Consider the following 22690-nt stretch of genomic DNA (forward strand, 5'->3'; position numbering starts at 1 on the left):
CCCAAAATTTACCCTTCATTTTTCCTGGAAGCATACGCTTTACACCTCATGAATGCATTCATTTTTAGGTCATTTAACATTATATACATTGCATTTCATCATGTCAATCAAAATTAGATCCAACAAACTTTATTTAAAAAAAAATTAAAAAAAATAAAAAAAATAAAAAAACGAAAATAAATAAATATAAATAAATAAAAATAAAAATAAATAAATAAATAAATAAATAAATAAAAGAAAAAAATCTCAGACTTGGACCTCTCTCAAAAGCCCACTAAGCTACCAATATTAGGCTATCAATACTAGAGTTTCAGTGAAACAAAAATTGATTCTATTCCTATTACCCTGAGGAAAAAGATAGTGAGAGAAGAGCTAACAGAGTTCAGAGCAGCCTCCAAACCCTGAAGGGAACTCAACTGCACAGAATCACCTCTGCCTCACATAAACTCTAAAGATTGTTTTGTAAACCTCACGTGTGCAATTCAATTTCAATCAAGCTCTCCAATTAGGTTTGCCCTATATCCATCATCTTTATGCCTTTAATTTGAATGCTCTAAATGTATGAGGTATTATGGGTGAATTTGATACCCTGTTGATGCATGTCTTTTTTGTGAATTTTAATGGCATGATTCATGTGGTTACATTTTGATTTGGGGGCAACCCTTGATTACCCTATTTTTTTTTGTCTCTAACCTGTTTGTTGAGTTTTTGTGAGGGCTCACATGACTTTTGCAGGGATAACTTGCGTGGTTTTCCACTTTATTTGTGGGATACCCCCCGGAGGTTTCATTCCGATTACCTGTACTGACTCACTTTCTTTGATGGTGTTTAGCTTGGAAGGATCCCTGGGTTTCCCATTCCTCTAACTGCTGTTACTTCGGATCTTTATCCGTGTGGTACTTTTACATTTTTCCCGCATTTTACTGCTTTCCTAGCTGGAAGACCTCGATAGGAGGCAATGTTTTTGTGTTTTTTTTTACAGGTTCCTTCGTCAAGGACTGCCTTTTTGCATGAGTTCACCAAACCCTAACCCTTCATTGATTTTTCTTCTCCTAAACACACGTTTACTCTTTCTACTACAGGTGAGTAAGTCTCCAAAGGTCGAGCATCCGGTAGATTGCGTAGTAACGTCGTTCGTCCAAAACCCACTCCATAACCCCGTAGTTAGCCGAACTACGGCTTGCTCTGATTCTCATTCCAGATGAGATACGTAGGCATAAGACGCGATGTCTTAGCGAGCACACATCCCCCCAACTCATAGGTCAGCCGAGCTACGAAGACTCTGATTCTCATATTCAGATGAGATACGTATGCAGTGGATGCGACATCCGCGCGAGTCATTTTCATTTAACCCTTTTTTTTGGTAAACAGGACAAGATAAACTCACACCCTTTAGACAAGAACTACAAAAGTGGATCCCGTAGAGTACTACAGATGCGTAGGGGTGCTAATACCTTCGCTTCGCATAACCGACTCCCGAACCCAAGATTTGGTTGCGAGACCCCGTCTTGTCCCTTCCTTTTTCAGGTTTACTTCGAGCGTTTCCTTTCCCCCCTTTGGGATGAATAACGCACGGTGGCGACTCTTCTGTCATTTTCTTTCACCGGTTGTTTTTTCGCACACAATATTTTTCAGGTTGCAACACATTTGAAAGTCAATCTAGCTGTAAACGGAAAATGAGTGCCTTGAGGAGTATTAATCACTGCCCCAATGCCATTACCATATGAATTAACAGCTCCATGAAATACCATGCCTCAATGGGAACCATGCTTTGGCTCTTCTTCAAGCAATGGTTCATCACAATCTTTCATCTTCAAGTACAAAATCTCCTCATCAGGAAATTCGTACTGTACTGACTGATAATCTTCAATAGGTTGGTGAGCCAAATGGTCAGCCAAGACACTATCCTTGATAGCTTTCTAAGATCGGTATTCAATATCATACTCAGATAACAACATCTGCCAACGTGAAATTCTCCCAATTAAAGCAGGTTTCTCAAAGATGTACTTAACTGGATCCATTTTGGATATCAACCAAGTAGTATGAGTCAACATATACTAGCGTAGACGCTTAGCAGCCCAAGCCAATGTGTAACATGTCTTCTCAAGCATAGAATACCGAGTCTCACAGTCAGTGAACTTCTTATTGAGGTAGTAAATGGCATATTCTTTCTTTCTAGATTCATCTTGCTGACCAATAACAAAACCATACTCTCTTCAAGCACAGTCAAATACATGATCAACGATCTTCCTTCAACAAGAGGAGACATGATCAAAGGCTCAAGCAGATACTCTTTGATACTATCAAAAGCTTTTTGGAAATCTTTGGTCCAATCATAGGACTGATCTTTCCAAAAGAGCTTGAATATAGTCACACATGTGGCAGTCATATGCAATATAAATCTTGAGATATAACTCAAGCGGCCGAGAAAACCTCTGACTTGCTTCTCAGTTTTGGGCGCAGACATTTCTTGTATTGCTTTGACCTTGGCGGGATCAACTTCAATACCCTTCTCACTGACAATGAAGCCCCACAGCTTACCAGAACAAACACCAAAAGTACATTTATTGGGATTCAAGTGGAGTTTATACTTCCTCAAACGTTGGAATAACATCAACACATGCTCAACATGTTCTTCTTTATCACTTGATTCAGAAATCATATCATCAACATAAACTTCAATCTCCTTATGTATCATATCATGAAAAAGAGTGGTCATGGCTCTCTGGTATGTTGCATCAGCATTCTTTAAACCTGAAAGGAATCACTCTATAACATAATGTTCCCCTAGGGTGTTATGAATATCGTCTTCTCCATATCTTCAGGTGCCATCTTGATTTGATTATAACCAGAAAATCGATCCATAAACGAAAAGACTTTGAATATAATTGTATTGTCTACCAACATATCAATGTGTGGCAGAGGGAAATCATCTGTCGGACTAGCTTTGTTCGAATCTCTATAATAAACACACATACAAACTTTTCCATCTTTCTTAGAAACAAGCACAATATTGGTCACCCACTGCGGATACTCATAGGTTACAAGAAAACCAGTATCAATCTGCTTCTTCACTCCCTCTTTGATCTTCACTGCCATATCAGGATGAGTTCTTCTTAACTTCTGCTTGAACGGTGGGCATTCTAGCCTCAACGACAATCTGTGCTCCACAATCTTAGAATGCAACCCCGGCATGTCTTGAGGTTCTGTACACAATTGAGACCCAATATTAACTTCCTTCACATCATCTTCAGAACCCAAGTTGACTAATTCAATCTGCTCTTCAAACGGATGAATGGCTTTCTCTTTGTGCTCAAATAAACGGGATAACTCATCAGATACTTCTTCATCATCAATCTCTTCCTCAGCTTCAAACACAGGGAAATCAAAGTTTAAAGAGGGAGTATGATCGTTGTATTCAATGGGTTTGAGAATCAACCTGCATAATGATTTGATATTTTGATTTTAGAGAAGTGGAGTGCGAACAAATATTATGCAGATGGAAGGATTATTATTTATTTATGTTTTTGTGATTACCATTTTTAGAAAAAGCAAAAAGTAAAAATAAAACATAATAGATTTGGATGAATAAAATTGTATTTTATTGATGATAATAATAAAAATGCCCAACAATGTTCACTTCTCCCTTAGACATAGGAGACATATTTTTCTTAAAAACAATAAAAACAAATTACTTAGAACGGTGAATGACAACAGGAACATCAACAACAACCCAATTGTTGCAAGTCTGACCATGCGTCACAAAGTTGGTGTAAGCTTCGTCTTCATCACCACTGTCTTCAATAATGGCAGCTGAGTGTTGATCATTCTCATGAATGAACCCTCCACTGTGGAATACTAGTTGCATAACTTTGACTTTGGTGTTGAACGACTCTGGTTGAAATCCTAGTCCGACTCTGTTCTTGTTCTCGGCGATCTCCACAACACGACCCCACTTATCAATACTGCCATCCTGAATAGCCTCTTGCACATATTTTAAAGAAGACATGGGTGCCCTAGTTTTATTTAACTCATCAACAATAGATAAGGCTTGGAACAATGTTCCGACCTCCTCCTCAACATCAACATATATGAAAGATGACAAATGGCTCACTAACAATGCCTTCTCTCCACCAGCAACGACAAGCTTGCCGTTCTTCACAAATTTCAGTTTCTAGTGAAGAGTAGACGTCACTGCTCCAGCTTCGTGAATCCACGACCTTCCTAACAAGCAACTGTAGGCCGGGTGGATATCCATTACCTGGAAAGTAATTTGGAAATCACTCAGACGTATCTTCATTGGAAGGTCCACTTCTCCAATGATGGTCTTACGAGAACCGTCGAACAATTTGATAACTATGCCACTATACCTCATTGGGGGCCTTGATAAGAGAGTCTTGACAAAGTTGATTTTGGCAGCACATTCATTGATGACCAAGTGTCAACCAACACATTGGACAAAGCATCCTCCTTGCAATTCATGGAAATATGTAATGCCAGATTGTGATTTCGGCCTTCCTCGGGAAGCTCTTCAACACAAAAACTCAAATTATTACAAGTAATATTGGCAACTATATGGTCAAACTGATCCACGGTAACATCATGCTCAACATAAGCATCTTCCAACACTTTCTGCAACGCTTCTCTGTGCGCTTCAGAATTCATCAGTAGTGAGAGCACGAAGATCTTTGACGGCGTCTAGAGCAGCTTCTCCACAACATTGAATTCACTCCTCTTGATTAACTTTAACACCTCATCATCATTGTTAGTCTTCAATTTGCTGGATTCCCCAGACTGACACATTAGAGCACTAACCGAATTTGCTATAGGAATCTTTGCTTTCTTACTCACGGAAACATCTTCTACTTTTTTTGGAAACACTGGATTTAACACATGACCACTACGGGTTACCTTTGTAATATCTGCAATATTTACCACTGAGTCTGCAATTGGTAGAGGAACCTCTTGACCATTCTCAATCATAGTGACATTGTATTGATATGGCACATCTTTATCAGTGCATAAGGGACAGGGTACGCTAACCGTATAACCAACGACAATACCGATCTATCGACATTGTTGTTGCTGCTACTATCAAACTGAATGACTACCCGCTCAGGGGTCTTGAATACTGACACAATCACATTTACATCATATCCCATATCCCTCGACTATTGAATATGGATTACATTCTTATCCATCAACTTCTGGATATCTCTCTTGACAATTGTACACCCACGGGGGTTCACACTGCAAATAATACAGCCATCATGGTCATGTTCACAATCACTGATTAAACACAGAGTTCTATGCATTTCCACCAGAGATCTGCAGATATGTCGTACATCAAAAACTCTAAAATCCCCTGGACAGCCGTCCACCATGTTGACAGAAGCGTTACCAGGAACAAGCAACAAATTGGCTTTCACATTTGGCGCTATGTCCTCAAAGGACACCATACCACTCTTTACCAACTTCTGACTTCATATTTCAATGGATATCAGCTCTCTATATCATGACCAGGGGCTCCCTGGTGAGAAGCACAATGAAGATCAGGCTTGAACCACCATGGTAGTGGCTTACGAATTTGCAGAGAATTTCTTGGCTGGATTAGATTCTTGAGGATCAATGACGGGTATAACTCTACATAAGTCATAGGAATAGGGTCAAAGAAGACCTTCTTCCTCTCAAAATTTTGCTAATGATGATTGTTGTTGTTTTTATAGTCGGTTCTTTATTGCGGTTGTTGTTGATGTTGTTGTTGCTGAATTAGAACTGATTGACTAGAATTGTTGTAAAAAACTGGAATTACTGAGGAAACTTGATGTTGATGTTGACTAGGTTGATAACTCTTCCTGACATGAGGCCTCCCCTAACTTGCAATCACACGTTCATAGTAAAACGAAGTCAGCGTCTTCAAGAAAATCTTCATCAGTTCCTTCTCTTCAAGAGGTGGACTTATCTGGGCAGCCAATTCTCTTCATCTTCAGGCATATTCATTGAATGTCTCTTTATCCTTCTGAGACATAGACACCAACTAGTCTCTATCAGGAACCATATCCACATTATACTTATACTGCTTAACAAAGGCCTCGCCTAAATCATTGAAAGTACGAATGCATGCACCGTCCAAACCCATGTACCACCTCAAGGCAGTTCTAGTTAAACTGTCTTGGAAAGGGTGAATATGCAATTGATCATTATCAGTATGAGTAGACATTTTCCTGGAATATATAACAAGATGGCTCATGGGGCAAGTATTCCCTTTTTATTTTTCAAAGTCTGGGACCTTGAATTTCACTAGGATCTTAACATTAGGGACCAAGCAGAGTTCCACAACACTCTTTCCAAACAAATATTTCCCTCTCAGAGTCTTCAACTCTTTGCGCAACTCAAGGAATTGGTCCTTCATTTCATCCATCTTCTCGTATACATCTGGACCCTTAGACGACTCAGAATGGTACATAGTGTCCTCAACATGAGGAAGAGTGTGAAAAACTAGAGGTGGCACTGACATGACCGGGCTAGATGCCAGTAGAGAAACAAATGTGGGCGCATACCCTTCTGGCATAAAATTTGACGGCATTCCCCATGGGAATCCATCAGGCATAGAAGGAATGGATTGGCTGGCAGCAGCAACAGGAAAAATGGAGGAAGCAATCTCAGAAATGACAGTCTTCTAAGGAGGAGGAGTTGCAGAAGTTGGTGATGAATGATTATAGGTAGCAATCACAGATTCTATCAGCGCCGTAAGTCTGGCGATCTCGTCCTTCAGCTCTCGGTTCTCTTTCTCTAGATGCTCCATTCTCTTTGAAATTCTAGTATCAGATATGAGATGTCGAAGGTAATGTCATGACACTAATATCTGAGTAAAACAAACAGGATAAAGATAAAGAATAGTAATACAAGAGACACAAGCAATTGTTAACCCAGTTCGGTGCAACTCACCTACGTCCGAGGGCTACCAAGCCAGGAAGGAAATCCACTAAATAGAATCAGTTCAAAGACTCTCAGTACACTCCATAAGTTACAGTCTTTTTCACCTAATCTTTACTCGTGTGATTTCTACCTAAGAACTCTTAGATATGAGAACCCACTCACTCTCCCTCAATCACACCTGTGATTTTAAACAACAATTACTTATGAAAAGAAGACACTCTTCAATAACACATACTTGATCTTACTTAGAAGCTTCAATCAAGTAGACACACACTTGATCTTGCTTAACAACTTCAATCAAGTATACACACACTTGATCTTGCTTAACAACTTCAATCAAGTAGACACACACTCATGCTTAACAACTTTGAGTGACAAATTACAACTCACAAATCAGACCAATTCAATCATCTATGGATGAATTGAATGGCTTACAAGTCACACAACCATACAAGACACAAACCCTTATTTTCTCTCAATATTTCGCTCAGTATTGGTTGTGTATCAAATCAGGTTTTCCATGTCCTATTTATAGAAGCATTCAGCTGGGCTTGGACATCTTGAAAACCCTAAAACTATTTTCCAATTAAATCTTCTCATGACAGCTTATTAGATCTCTTTGGAAAATAAGTAAATCTGGTTATAATTAATGATTGAATGCGTTTGTAAATCAGATCTTCAATCATACATAGATTTCCATTAAAAGCGCAATCACATAACACATAACATTCACCCTGAATGTTCTGTGTACAAATGTCATGACATCGGGTCTGACATCCTGGAACAATCCTGCATAATTCCATTTTAAATATCCAGCAGGTACATAATATCAGATGTCATGACATCGTGTATGACATCCTGAAACAATCCTGCATAAATATATTTTTAAACTCCAGCAGGTACAAGATATCTTATGTTAAGACATCACATGCAACATCTTGTGAACACTCTTTGTTTTACCAAAATTGCTGCCAACACTTAGAACCAACAAACTCCCCCTTTGGCAAATTTTGGCTAAAACATATATCTGTCCATTTTGTTCACAAGAAAACACATCAGCAGTTAAACATCATAACAACAGTTCAAGCAGCAGCAGAAGCAAACAGAATTACTAGCTATAATAGCAACTAATAAAACACAAAACTGCACAAGGGTACTTCTTCTCCCCCTAAGTCTGTACAACATATACATCTCCTTTAAAAATAATAGCACCTGTAATAACATCACCTGTAACAATCAGAGTCACCCTCTAACATCTGCTTCAACATCACCTGTGCACCACATCAGACATCTCCTCCAACATCTGTAAATAGAACAACATTCTGTCTTACATCAAACACAACTCCTTCAATAATAGTTGTTCATCTGTTCAGCTACACCAGCACATACATCTCCACACAGCTCCACATATTTAACTGCTCCACATAATCACTTCTCCCGCTTTTTAGTCAAAATAGACCAAAGGTGACCAATTAGACAAAATAAATGTCAATCAGCCTAGCAGAGAATGTCACAACAGATTTTATAACATATAAAATGTTAAAACATAATTGTTAGGAGATACAAACCATAATTATACACAGCTGTAATAGCTGAGATAATTAGAAATCCATGGAACTCATTAAGAGCCCAAATATTACATCCAGGCATCAGTAAGGACTGCCACAAATTACAAACATTTCAACAGAAAAAACAACAAATTCTTCAGCATCCAAAACAGCCAAACCACCAAGGGGACCAGTCTTCATAACGGCACACAACACACAGCATCCAGAACAGCCAAACCAACAACACACAATCTTCATAACAGGGGGAACCATTACCACTCAGTCTGAGGAAGTAGCATCATCTTCACCTTCAGATTCAGAATTGCCACTAGATTGAGCATTGGACCTCTCACTTGAGGTATTGGCATCTGAATCCTTGGTTTCACCAGCCTTATCCATATTTTCCTTCTCTAAGCTACTAATAAGAACCTCCAAAGCCTCTTTCCTTGCCTTGGCAACCCTAATACCAGTATCCAGCTCCTTACAAGTTTCCTTCAATTGATCAATCAAGCTACCTTGAGAGGCAGGCTCCTTCCTTGCAGATGTCATGACAACATCATTGACATGGCTTCCTTCAAACAACTTGTAGTGAATGGACAGTGGAGGCTTCCTTCTGCTGGGAATATCACTTGTGTTAAGAATGCCTGGTTGCTGGCTTAAGATAATTCCACAAACGATGGATGGAAAGGCAATAGGCAGCTTTACTGCATTAGTGGAGGCATGTCTAACAATTTGATCAAACATAAACCTTCCAAAATCAAAGTTTAGCCTGGTTCCAATAGCATAGATGATTCTTCCAAGACCATTAGAGATGGTTGAGATATGGTTAGTTGGCACCCAGTTGGCTGAACTAATCTTGTGCAAGATGACATATTTAACAGTTAACTTGCCAGCTGATAGATGCTTCTTACTAGGCCATTCCTTGACTTGGCCAGCAGTAATAGTCCTACAGACTTCATTGTCTGTAGCCTCTAAATCCACACCTCCTTCAGTTCCTCTCCCTAGGAACTTGTTGATTATGGTTGGGGAGAACCTCACACATCTACCTCTTACAAAGACCTTGCAGAATTCCTTTCTACTCTTTTTAGAAATATCCTCTGGGATATTCACAACAAACTCTTTCACTAACCCTTCAAAACATTGGGGCAAAGCAACAACAGTTTTCATCAGACCAACATTCTTGATCAATTCCATCACTTCCTTCACTTCTACAACCTCCTTTCCTAGCTCCCTTTCAACAGCAACCCTCCTTTGAATGATAAACTTCCACTTGGCAGCACCATCTTCTAGATGGAAAGAGATGTTTTCTAAGTGCACAACTGCAACCTTGGCTGGGGACTTTTTCACAGTCTGCCTTTTAGCAGGAGAGATGTCTGGGACATTGTCTTCGACATCATCTTCAGAGTCGGAACTCTCTCTGACCTTCCTCTTCTTAATCTTAACTTTACTCCATGATTTGGAGGGTCCTACACCAACAACCTTTTTCCCTCTTCTTACTGTCATCATTTCAGCTACAGTCTTCCCTTTTCTGGTCCTTAGTTTCTTAGCTACACTTGGTTTCACATGATGGACCAAGGTGTCATCTTCTTCCTCAAAACTTTCTTCCTCCAGATTAATAACATTCTCAGCAGTTTCATGAGAAACATCTGCTGGTTTCTTACTAGGCAAGGTTTTACCTAGAGGAGAGCATAATCCCTCAGCAGCCATTTCTTTCTATGATCTAGATGAATCATCATCTTTCTCAGTTTGGGGTTCCACCTCAGGTGAGGGGTCCCTTCTAGACAGAGGGGTAGAAACACCATTGATTGCATGCCCTTCGTTTAGAATCCTAGTTACTTGGTTCCTAATGGTACGATCAGTAAAGTGCATGTCATCCTTATGAGGAGGTTTTTCAGGAATGTTACCTTGATTACTTCCAACCATGGAAGAAGGGCCAGGGACGTCGCCTGGAATAACAGAGAGGGGAATAACCTCTAGAATATCTTCATCAAAATACTCCATGGAGGGAGTCCTTACTTTGTGAGTGGGTTTTGATCCTGAGGATGAGGAATGTTGTGACATTTTGTTGGACTTTTGAAAAAAATCTCTTTGCCCTAGCAGAGGTTTTATGAGAAGTTGGATGAAGATGGAAATGATTGTGTTGAGGTAGCGTGTGGAAATGGCATAGATACTAGTTCCAATACTAGGTAATGATTTATCATAAATGTGACACTTTCTTTTAAGTGGGCAGACAATATTTTTATTACCTTTTCCACTCCACTTTAATTGCTATAACTTCTCATGACTACAAATCCCCAATTTCCCTCTTAAACATTCAAACTGTTTATCATCCAAAACCCTTGCAAATTTGTCAGCTAATTACATTTCATGCTTTAATGCTATGATTTTGTCTTCCACAAATTCTCTAATGAAGTGATGACAAAAATCAATGTGCTTAGTCCAGCTGTGCTGAATAGGATTTTTGGACATAGTTGTAGCATTCAGGTTGTCATAGTACAATGTCATGACATCGTGTGTGACATTGTATTCAGTCAACATTAGTTTCAACCAACCTGTCGCATCCGCGAAAAACAACCGGCGGGAAAAACAAACAAACAGAGCCGCCACCGTGCATTATTTATCCCAAAAGAGGGAAAGGAAACCTCGAAGTAAACCTGGAAAAGACATGGTCTCGCGACCAGAGAGAGATGGGATCGGGAGTCGGTTATGCGAAGGGAAGGTATTAGCACCCCTATGCATCCGTCGTACTCGACGGGATCCACGCACAAAAGAAAGGATAAGGTTGCTAAAAAACAGCTCAAACACTGCACAAGGTTGGAAGGAAACACAGAAAGACAAAAGAAACGGGACTCGGCAGGATATCGCATCCTGGGCCTACGTAGTCTGTCAAGCACAGACATCAGAGTCGACGTAGTTCGGGACAGGGGAAGCGTGCTCGCTAGGATGTCGCATCCTATGCATACATATCTTCTCTAACCAGAGAAGAATTAGAGCACTCGTAGCTCGGCTAACGCACGCCAAACAACACCACACAAGAAACCGACTGCCAATCGCTGGACTTACGTCAGACTCCACACAAACAGGAAAACACGGAAACCGAATGCCAATCACTGGACTTACATCAGACTCCAACAAACAAACACACACAGGAAACCGACTGCCAATCGCTGGACTTACATCAGACTCCGAACACACACAAAGGGGTGAAAAAGAAAAAGGGCGCCCGGAGAGATCAGCTCATCTCCTGCCTACGTACCTCATCTGGTATGAGGATCAGGGTGACGTAGTTCCCCTAAACAGGGAAAGAACTTCTATCCTAACCAGATACAAAGGGAGACACAAACTATTAGGGAGACTACGACTCGAGCCTAGAAGTTGTCATGCATACAATTCTTATGTTAAGGTTTCTATCTAACTTGCCCAGGAAGCAAGCTATCCTAAACAGCACAAGCAAATACATACAAGCACACAAAGCAAGCACACACACTATATGCACACAATTGGGCTCATACAAGGTTAAGCTGTGAGACACAAGCCAACTGGCATCGGGTGTGGTTAGCTCTTAACCCTAACATTGAGAGTTAGGGTGAAGCAGATGAAAAATGAGAAGTGAGGGTAAGACCTCACAGCTCTTATCCCTAGCCTGGGAGAGCTTCAGACAAATGAAAGTGTGGGTGTTCAGAATGTAGGAACTCTTCTCCACATGACTGACACAACATGATCTTGGGTTATTATCCACAATGCATCAACACAATGGTGTCAGCAAGGTGAATGACACAACTGAATAGCAGGGGATGGATTGCACATCCCTTTTATCTGCCAATTGCCTCTTAAGAGGTCTTTACCTGCTTGGCACAAATTTAAACATTCACAAGCATTGCCTCTTAAGAAGGGCTTCAGACAGGTGCCTGCCCACATAACAGGACAGGTCTTCCAGACTACAGGAAGTCAGAGAAATTATACCTCAGTGGTTAAGCAACCAAGAAAAGCAAAACAAGTTCAAAAGAACTCAAAGCAACTTAGGTACCTGTGAAAAATCTAAACCAATCAGTTTACAAGTCAAACAAACAGACAGACAACAGTCATCAAGCAACAGTACACAGACAGACAAAGCATTAGGCCACAATAACCAAGGCACAAGCCATTAAGCAACTTGTTCTCAAATCCTACAAAACAACTCAATATTAGCCAACATCAATCAACTAATCAACTCAAATGAGTGAACCACTCCAACCATGGCAATGTGCACCTTAACCTGAAATCCACAACCCAAACAATGAGTCCAAACCACTAGGTCAAAGCCTAGGGTCAAAAGAGTGTCAAACATCCAAAACAGAACATGAAATTTAACATGAATCATCTTCATTCAATCAAGAACACAACTCAAAAGGTCCCATATCAATATCATTAACCAAAAGCATTTCATGATCAATTGAAGTTCAAGGCAATTTTAAAGCTCAAATGTGACCATCCAGAATGAAAAATCTCAATTAAATCAGAAATGATTCAAATAATTCCAACAAAATTCATGAGCAATCACAACATCTATAACATGCATCACACAAAAAATCAGGAGCATAGAATATCATTTGGCATGGCAAACACATCATGTAAGTTGAACATAACAAGGTGTGACACAAATTGTCACACCAACTTAGCACATTCATAAAACAGAAATGACAACTGATAAAAATACCATATCAACACCAAAATGTCAAGCAATATGTCTAGTTATAGCATGCAAAATTTCACATTCATTGGGTCAAAGACCAGCATTTCACAACATGATAACCAAGGCAAGGTCAAATATGGACATGTACTCAAACATTCTAGCACCAAAACATATCCAGCCAAGCACAATTTTGAAATTAATGATCAAAAAATAATAGACAAGATAAGGATCACAATGCAAAAAATTGGAGATCATTTGGTTTATTTTTCAATTTAAAATGAATTTTGGAAGTTGAGAAATATTTTGAAAAAATGAAGTGAATAAGCATGAACATATGAAGGAATGGAGAAAACACAAGGCAATTTGGAAAACGTTTTCAGCCAGTATCGAACCCTGGCCAGTTTTGAACCTACATGCGCGCCAAACAAAAACACCAGCGTTTTGATCATCAAACCCTAAAACGCGCGTGCTGCATGGATTTAAAAATCCGTAGGTAAACCTTATGAACTCGCAGCAAAATCCGTAGGAACACACATGCATTTCCTAACTAAATTCGCAGGAAATCTGGAAACGATATGAACATGATGAAGATCATGAAGTTCTTCATCCAGCATTTTCCAGAAAAATTCAAAACGTCCAGAAATGAAAATCAAGCATATCAATCAACTCATTAGGTCATGTGCATCAAGAATCCATGAATATTTCATGCAAAAACAAAATCACACGCATGGATCGAAGAAATTAAAAATCATCATCCAAACTTGAATCACATGGATCTTTGTGAATATGGCACCAAATCACTCCATTCAAAGCTCAGATTTATCACCATTCAAAGATCTTCACAACTAGCATAATGGATTGGAAAATTAAAGAGGTCGAGAAACCAACCTCTTGATGAGCAGAAATGAAATCACGTGCTTCGAAGGTTCTTGATGCTCCAATTCTTCTCCAATATGCTTCTTGAAGTAAATGATGATGAACTGGAAGCTTGAATGCACACGAATCTAGCTCAATCTTCAATTGCCATGGATGCTCCAAGCTATGAACATGAACAATACAACCACAATTTCTCTTGCTCACACGTCCAAAAGTGCTAAATTATGCTTCATGATGATGAATGGATCAATGAAAAGTGTTTAGGTTTGAAGAATTTTGGAAAAAATGTGAGAGAAAAATTTGGAGATTTTGGTGATTCTAGATCTAGAATTGATGATTCTAATCAAAACAGTTATGATTAAGCATATATACTCCATGCTAATCATGTTTAGGAAGTGTTTAGGGCAAATGCAAATGTGATTAATCACTTTGTGGTGTAAATGCAAAAAATGAATTTTCTACTTCATGCACCTTCATGCACGTGAACAGTGCATGTTCAAGGTCCAAAATGCCAAAAAGAGAGTTCATGCACATATTGAAATTGGTTTGGTATGCATATGTTACACAAAAATGAGTTTATGCAATTTTTCCCAAAAATCCTCATGAATGCACCAATGATCATGCAATGAGATTTCATGCCAAGTGATAGTATGCTTGGAAAATACATGTTACAAGGATCAAAGTGCAAAAAGAACCACTTAAACTGGAGTTTTGGTTTGAAAGTTATGCTCATTTGAAGTTTGAACCACACTTTGCCATGATTGGACCATATCTCCTCAACCACACATGAGAAATCCATGATCTTGGACTTTTTGGAAATGGGAGAGAAAGATCTTCAACTTTCATGTTGGACAAAATTGCATTTGAAGCTTTATTGTTGATGTAAAGTTGAGTTGAAGTTGGTCCAAAATCTTTCCATTTTTGGAAAGTTCAAATTACAGGTCACCTGCTATTTTTGGAAAGTCTTGACCTGACCTCAAATTCTTCAATGTTGATGTTTGATATGTCAAATGAGACTTGTTTGAACATGAATGAGGTATCTCTGAACACTTCCCACCTCCAAATCCACAGTTGACTTGGCAGTTGACATACAGTTGACTTGATCATGCACAGATGATTTTGAGCCTCAACCACTTGATGAAATGGCTCAAAAATAAAACCCTAGCTTACACAAGCTCCACATAATAACCATATGATGATCTCCTTCTCAAGAAAGACCTCATCTCCTTGAGAAACCCTGCCTATTAGAATGCAACTAATTAGGGTTGACCAGAGGTCAAAACCCTAATCCCAAGGCACATGATCAGGCACAATGAACCTCTTGGTGATGATAAAACCATGATGATGGTGATACACTCTAGCAAATAAGATAACACTCATCCTCCTTGAGGAACCAATAAACCCTAATTGAAGCACAAACCCTCAGATGGTTAGGGATCAATTCATGAGACTCTCACGCTAGAATCTTTTAACCTCTCTATCTTCTGAGCAAGACTTAGGAGGATGACTTGCTTATTTCACATGATATGCAAATATGTAATGCCTAATGTCCTAAAAATGAGATACAATATGCTAAGCTAGTCCCAAGAGAGGAGGGCAAATTTTGAGGTGTTACAGCTGCCCCTATTCAATCCATTGTGAACCTGTCGATATGAATAGCCTCGGCTTTCAGATGATCAAGGTGAAGAGGGTTTGAATACCAAGAACAGACGAACAATTTTCACTCCGATGGGAAATAATTAACAATGCCTGTCAGAATCGACGAAGAAATGATCTTAAAAGAAGAATTCGTCTGGTACGGAGAAAGTCGGCCTGAATACCGAACAGAAATTTGGCCTGTATACCAAAATAAATGGTAACACAAGGATAACCATGGCCTGAACGCCGCTCATCAGTCTGAATACTGAGCATCGGAATATGAGAGTATTAATGTCGGTCTGATTACCGAGAGATTGGCCTGAATGCCGCTTCGGTCTGAATACCACTTCGGTCTGAATAACACTTCGGTCTGAACACCGGAAAACTGGTCTGAATAACACTTCGGTCTGAACACCGGAAAACTGGCCTGAATACCACTTCGGTTTGAACACCAATTTGGTCTGAACACTGCAAGCTGCATCAATCTGAACTTCGGAAGCTTCTTCGATCTGAGAATCGGAAACTGGTCTGAATACCACTTCGGTCTGAACACCGCAAGCTGCATCGATCTGAACTTCGGAAGCTTCTTCGATCTGAGAATCGGAAACTAGTCTGAATACCACTTCGGTCTGAACACCGGAAAACTGGCCTGAATGCCACAAGTTCTTCGACTTGAACATCGGAAACTTCTTCGATCTGAAAATCAAAAACTGGCCTGAATGCCACTTCGGTCTGAACACCGGAAAACTGGCCTGAATGCTACAAGTTCTTCGACCTGAACGTCGCAAACTTCTTCGATCTGAAAATCGGAAGCTGCATCGATCTGAATACCCGAAAAACTTGTCATGCCTGTCAGCGTCGGCAAAGATAAGGAACAATGATAAATGAGTCGGCACGCGTGCCAACGACCCATGTCGGGGGTAACAAGCCGTGAGCATGCCATCCTCTATTCAATCCTAGCAAACGAACAATTTGCGCTCAGCTGGGGATTATTCTCTTTCTTCCCTTTTTGGACCCCGAAACTTCTTGGATTATCATTCCATCTCCGCCTGACAGAAATCCTTCCTCCAATATCGCACTACTGGGGAATACTGTTGATTCAAAATCATGATGCCAAACTCCTCAGAGTAACATCTTCACCATTTGGCGAAACCACCTCTCAAACGGTAACCACGGCTTGAGACTAGCTTATGCTTGCAATGCTTATGCATGATGATCTTTTAGCGTAATGCTCCATAATCATGGAAATGCTACGCAATTAAGTATGCAACATGCTATGCTTATCTACATGATGAATGCATAAAAAAGTATCCCCCTCAAGGGACTCTTCTAGGGAGCCCGAGGCACTCTGCTGAGGAACTCGACAACACTCCAACCTCCACCCTGTTGGGGAATAGCCCTGTTGCTGGGAAAAGGACCACCCTCACTAGGGACAACCTCCTCTGAACCCGATCCACTCGGGGATTTCGCTGGGGAAGAAACCACCAACGCACTCTGTGGGGGAAACAACAACCTTCGACTTGCTGGGGAACTTAACAAGCTCCGCCATGCTAGGAAAAACAACTACTAACAGGCACCTCCGCTGGCACAGAACACCCGTCGACTCGTCGAACCGTGGTATTCACCATCCAACCACAGTATCAGCTTTCCACTTTTGAGAGCCCCCCGACCCGTCTGGACTTTTCTGATTCATCACCTTATATTCTCGACTCCTCCGTACTCGACGGCGATCGAACTCCTTGGATTCATACAAACTTTCCAGTCTCCAGATTTTGAAGAGTCTTCTTGATCAATATCCAGGATCGTCGTCATCCCTCGCCGTCTTTCCATCATTCCTCGGTTCCCGATTGGACTCCGTGGGGATCCTTTTGCCCAAAACTTCTCATCACAACCTGTAAGTGAGTGAAAATTTCTAACAGCACCTGCAAAAGAGACCGTTAGACAAAAACGTGCCCCAGGCGTGCCAAGATTTCAACACCTGAGTCACTCAACCTTCCAAATAAGATTTCAAGTTTTCAATCTTATAAACATGCATTGGAAGGGACCCGTATGTCTTAAAATGCAAAGATTCTTTATCACAAACAATTGGATGTTTTTGCAATCGAAGCGGTAATGAAAACAAAACAAAATTATTTGACTGAATATGCATTTTATTGATTGAAAAGGTGTGACTCATGAATGAGCAATACAAAGGAAGCAATTCCTGAAAAGAGGTAATTGCGCATAAAAGGAAAAATCTATCCTAATGGCAATGTGAAACCGCGATCTCATCGAGTTCCAACTCGGTTACACCCCATATGTCCTCAGACTTTCCGTGCTTTCTGCCTTCTGAACAAAACGCTCTCGACTGATCTCTGTCGGGGATTATCCTGGTGCCTCAACCAAAGCGCAAACGATCACACTAGACGCAGTTGCTCGTTTCAATCCCTCTTTTGCCTGGACCGCCCTTTCGGGTTTTCAGTCCACCGGGATACCCTTTTTTGCCCAAGCCGCCTTTTCAGGTTTTTGACTTGCCGGGTGTACATTTTTCATTTTATCCCTAATTTTTGCCCGAACCTTTTCATTCATTTTTTTGGTTCGCCGGGATGCCCATTTTTGCCTGGACTATTTTATTCTTTTCGTCCAGCGGGTCTCTTTATACGAAGTATTTTTTAACTGCGTCCGCATTCACAGGGGATGGAAAATCCTCGCCATCCATGGTCGTTAACAACAAGGCTCCACCAGAGAAAACCTTCTTGACCACGAATGGACCTTCATAATTGGGTGTCCACTTGCCCCTACAATCATTTTGAGGAGGAAGGATCCTTTTCAGCACCAGATCTCCTACGTGATACACACGAGGTCGCACCTTTCGGTCAAAAGCACGCTTCATCCGCTGCTGGTACAACTGCCCATGATAGATGGTTGCCAGCCTCTTTTCCTCAATCAAGCTCAACTCTTCGTACCGAGTCCTTACCCACTCAGCCTCTTGCAATTTTACGTCCATCAGGACTCTCAAAGAAGGAATTTGAACCTCAACCGGTAACACCACTTCCATCCCATACACGAGTGAGAAAGGCGTTGCCCCGGTAGATGTACGCACTGAAGTTCGGTACCCATGCAATGCAAACGGCAACATCTCATGCCAATCTTTATAAGTCACAACCATCTTCTGCACAATCTTCTTAATGTTCTTATTGGCTGCCTCGACCGCCCCATTCATCTTCGGACGATAAGGAGAAGAATTGTGATGCTCAATCTTGAATTCCCGGTACAGTTCTGCCATCATCTTGTTGTTCAAATTAGAACCATTATCAGTAATGATTCTCTCGGGAACCCCATATCGGCAAACGATGTCTCTCTTTAAGAATCTAGCAACGACCTGCTTAGTCACGTTTGCATAAGAGGCTGCTTCCACCCACTTGGTGAAGTAATCAATAGCCACTAATATGAACCGGTGCCCATTCGAAGCCGTAGGCTCAATCTTCCCAATCATATCGATGCCCCACATAGCAAACGGCCACGGAGACGACATCAAACTCAACGGATTTGGAGGCACGTGCACCTTGTCAGCATAAATCTGGCATTTATGACACTTCCGCACAAAATTGAAACATTGGGCCTCCATTGTCATCCAATAATAACCAGCCCTCAACAGCTTCTTCACCATTGCATTCCCACTGGCATGGGTACCAAAAGACCCCTCGTGGACCTCTTTCATCAATTGGATTGCTTCTTTGTCATCAACACATCTGAGCAAGACCCAATCAAAATTCCGCTTGTACAAGACCCCATCCTTATTCAAGTAGAACACCATGACCAACCTCCGCAGAGTCTTTCGGTCCTTCTTAGATGCTTCCTCAGGATATTCTTGAGTTTCCAAATAACGCTTGATATCGTAATACCACGGCTTCTCATCATCAGGCACTGTCTCAACAACAAATACATAAGCCGGTCTATCTAGACGTCCTACCTCAACACTGGGGAACTGATTCCACCACTGCACCTTAATCAAGGCGGCCAGAGTAGCCAAAGCATCTGCCAAAGGATTCTCTTCTCTAGGCACATGATGCAATACCACCTCGGTGAAAAACGTCAACAATCTCCTCGTATAATCCCGGTATGGAATTAAATGAGATTGATGCGTATACCATTTTCCGTTAACCTGATTCACAACCAAAGCTGAATCTCCATATATAACAAGGTTCTTGATCCTCAAATCAATTGCCTCTTCAATTCCCAAGATACAAGCTTCGTATTCAGCCACATTGTTGGTGCACTCAAATGTTAGCCGGGCAGCAAAAGGAATGTGGGATCCTTTCGGCGTAACCAAAACAGCACCAACTCCGCTACCATTTACGTTAACGGCCCCATCAAACATCAAAATCCATTCGGATTCAGGGTCGGGCCCCTCCTCCGGGATCGGTTCCTCACAATCTTTCGATTTGAGAAACATGATGTCCTCATCAGGGAACTCAAACTTCATTGGTTGATAATCCTCAATGGGTTGCTGGGCGAGGTAATCAGACAATACACTCCCCTTGATTGCTTTCTGGGAGGTATACTGTATATCATATTCGGTCAAAATCATTTGCCATCTTGCAACCCGTCCGGTCAATGCTGGCTTCTCAAAAATATACTTGATTGGATCCATCTTGGAAATCAATAAAGTGGTATGAACCAGCATATACTGCCTTAGTCGGCGAGCAGCCCAGACCAAAGCACAGCAAGTTTTCTCGAGCAGTGAATATCTTGTTTCACAGTCGGTAAACTTTTTGCTAAGGTAGTATATGGCATGCTCTTTTCGACCAAACTCGTCATGCTGCCCCAACACACACCCCATAGACCCCTCGAGGACTGTCAAGTACAGGATTAACGGTCGTCCCTCCACAGGAGGCATCCGAATCGGAGGCTCCTGCAAATACTCTTTTATCTTTTCAAATGCCGCTTGGTAATCATTATTCCACCTGACCGTTTGATCTTTTCTCAATAACTTGAATATTGGTTCACACGTGGCTGTTAGGTGAGATATGAACCGTGAAATGTAGTTCAATCTACCTAAGAAACCACGAACCTCCTTCTCTGTTCTCGGTTCAGGCATTTCTCGTATTGCTTTTACCTTAGCAGGATCAACCTCGATTCCTTTTTCACTTACAATGAACCCCAGCAATTTACTGGACCGCACCCCGAAAGTGCACTTATTCGGATTCAACCTCAGTCTGAATTGTCTCAGCCGATCAAACAACTTGGCCAGACCTACCAAATGCCCCTCTTCTGTTTGGGACTTTGCTATCATGTCATCAACATAGCATTCGATTTCATGATGAATCATATCATGAAACAAAGTCACCATGGCTCTCTGATAAGTCGCACCGGCGTTCTTGAGACCAAATGGCATCACCTTATAACAGAAAGTGCCCCACGGTGTGATGAACGTTGTTTTCTCCATATCATCTGGCGACATTTTGATTTGATTATAGCCAGAAAAGCCATCCATGAAGGAAAACACCGAGAATTGAGCTGTATTATCTACTAACACATCAATGTGAGGTAATGGGAAATCATCCTTCGGGCTAGCTCTATTCAAATCCCGGTAGTCCACACACATTCTCACTTCCCGTCTTTCTTCGGGACCGGCACAATATTCGCAACCCAAGGCGAATAATTAGTGACAGCGAGGAAACTAGCATCCAACTGCTTCTGAACCTCCTCTTTAATCTTCATGGCCATCTCAGATCGAGTTCTGCGCAACTTCTGCTTCACTGGAGGACAATCTGCTCTCAACGGTAACTTGTGCACAACAATATCGGTATCCAATCCTGGCATATCTTGATAAGACCAAGCGAAGATATCAACATATTCTTTCAACAAGGCTACCATTCTGCTCTTGACACTCGCCTCCAAAGCAGCCCCGATTTTTACTTCTTTTCTGACCTCGTCGGTACCCAGATTCACAACCTCAACTTGCTCCTCGTGCGGCTGAATCACCTTCTCCTCTTGTTTCAACAACCTGGCTAATTCCTCCGGCAGTTCACAATCTTCTTCGCCTTCTTCTTCGGCATGATAGATCGGATTGTCAAAGTCATATGAGGGTGTAACAGGATTGTTATCAATGAGATCCGGAGAAAGATCGCAGCTGCATGAATGTTGATTCATGCATTGCTTTAGAACCGGAGCGAAACAAATTAAAAGGAAAATGAAAACATTGCCATTTTTATTTTTTTCTAAACCGCAAAATAAATGAAAAACAGGGAACACCGTTTTTAATTGAAAAACACCCTTTTATTTATGATGCAAATATTGCAAAATGAAACATGAGGTGGCCCTTACAATGAACAATTACGTTTCGGGCAAAACGTAAGGCTTCCATGCAAATGAAATTGAAAACAGAAAATATTACTCTTCAAGTAGAGTGACAGTGATGATCTGTTCGGCCTTCCAGTTCTTGACTTCCATCCCTGGTACGCACGACTTTATCCATTGATCGATCTCGCAATCACTGTCGACTTCTTCACCCACCATACAGATGTGATCTGGATCCAGCATTCCAGCACTGGTGAACATGAATGACGGACGACGTCCTCTACCTTGTCCATACGAGCCTCGGCCCGGCTGATAACCCACTCCGAATCTATCCTTCTTGGCGGCGATGTCCATCATCTTTCCCCAACCAGGAGCTTCCCCACTCTTCACCACCTCAGCAGCCTGCTTGTACGAAGAAATGGATGGCTCTCCTCTTCTTTGGCAAAAAGAGCATTCTCCACCTTGACGGTTTCGAATGCTTGACTCGGCGTTTCCCATATCTCACCGTCCATTTCAACATACTTGAACGATGATAGGTGGCTGACGAAGATATCCTCTTCCCCACAGACTGTGACGACCTGCCCGTCCCAGATGTACTTCAATTTCTGGTGCAAAGTCGAAGTCACTGCCCCAGCAGCATGAATCTATGGTCTACCCAACAGGCAACTGTATGCCGGCTGAATATCCATGACATAAAATACAGACTTGAACACCTCGGGCCTGATCTTCACCAGGA

The sequence above is a fragment of the Lathyrus oleraceus genome, chromosome 2, assembly GCF_024323335.1.
Source record: "Lathyrus oleraceus cultivar Zhongwan6 chromosome 2, CAAS_Psat_ZW6_1.0, whole genome shotgun sequence".
Taxonomy (NCBI): Eukaryota; Viridiplantae; Streptophyta; class Magnoliopsida; order Fabales; family Fabaceae; genus Lathyrus; species Lathyrus oleraceus.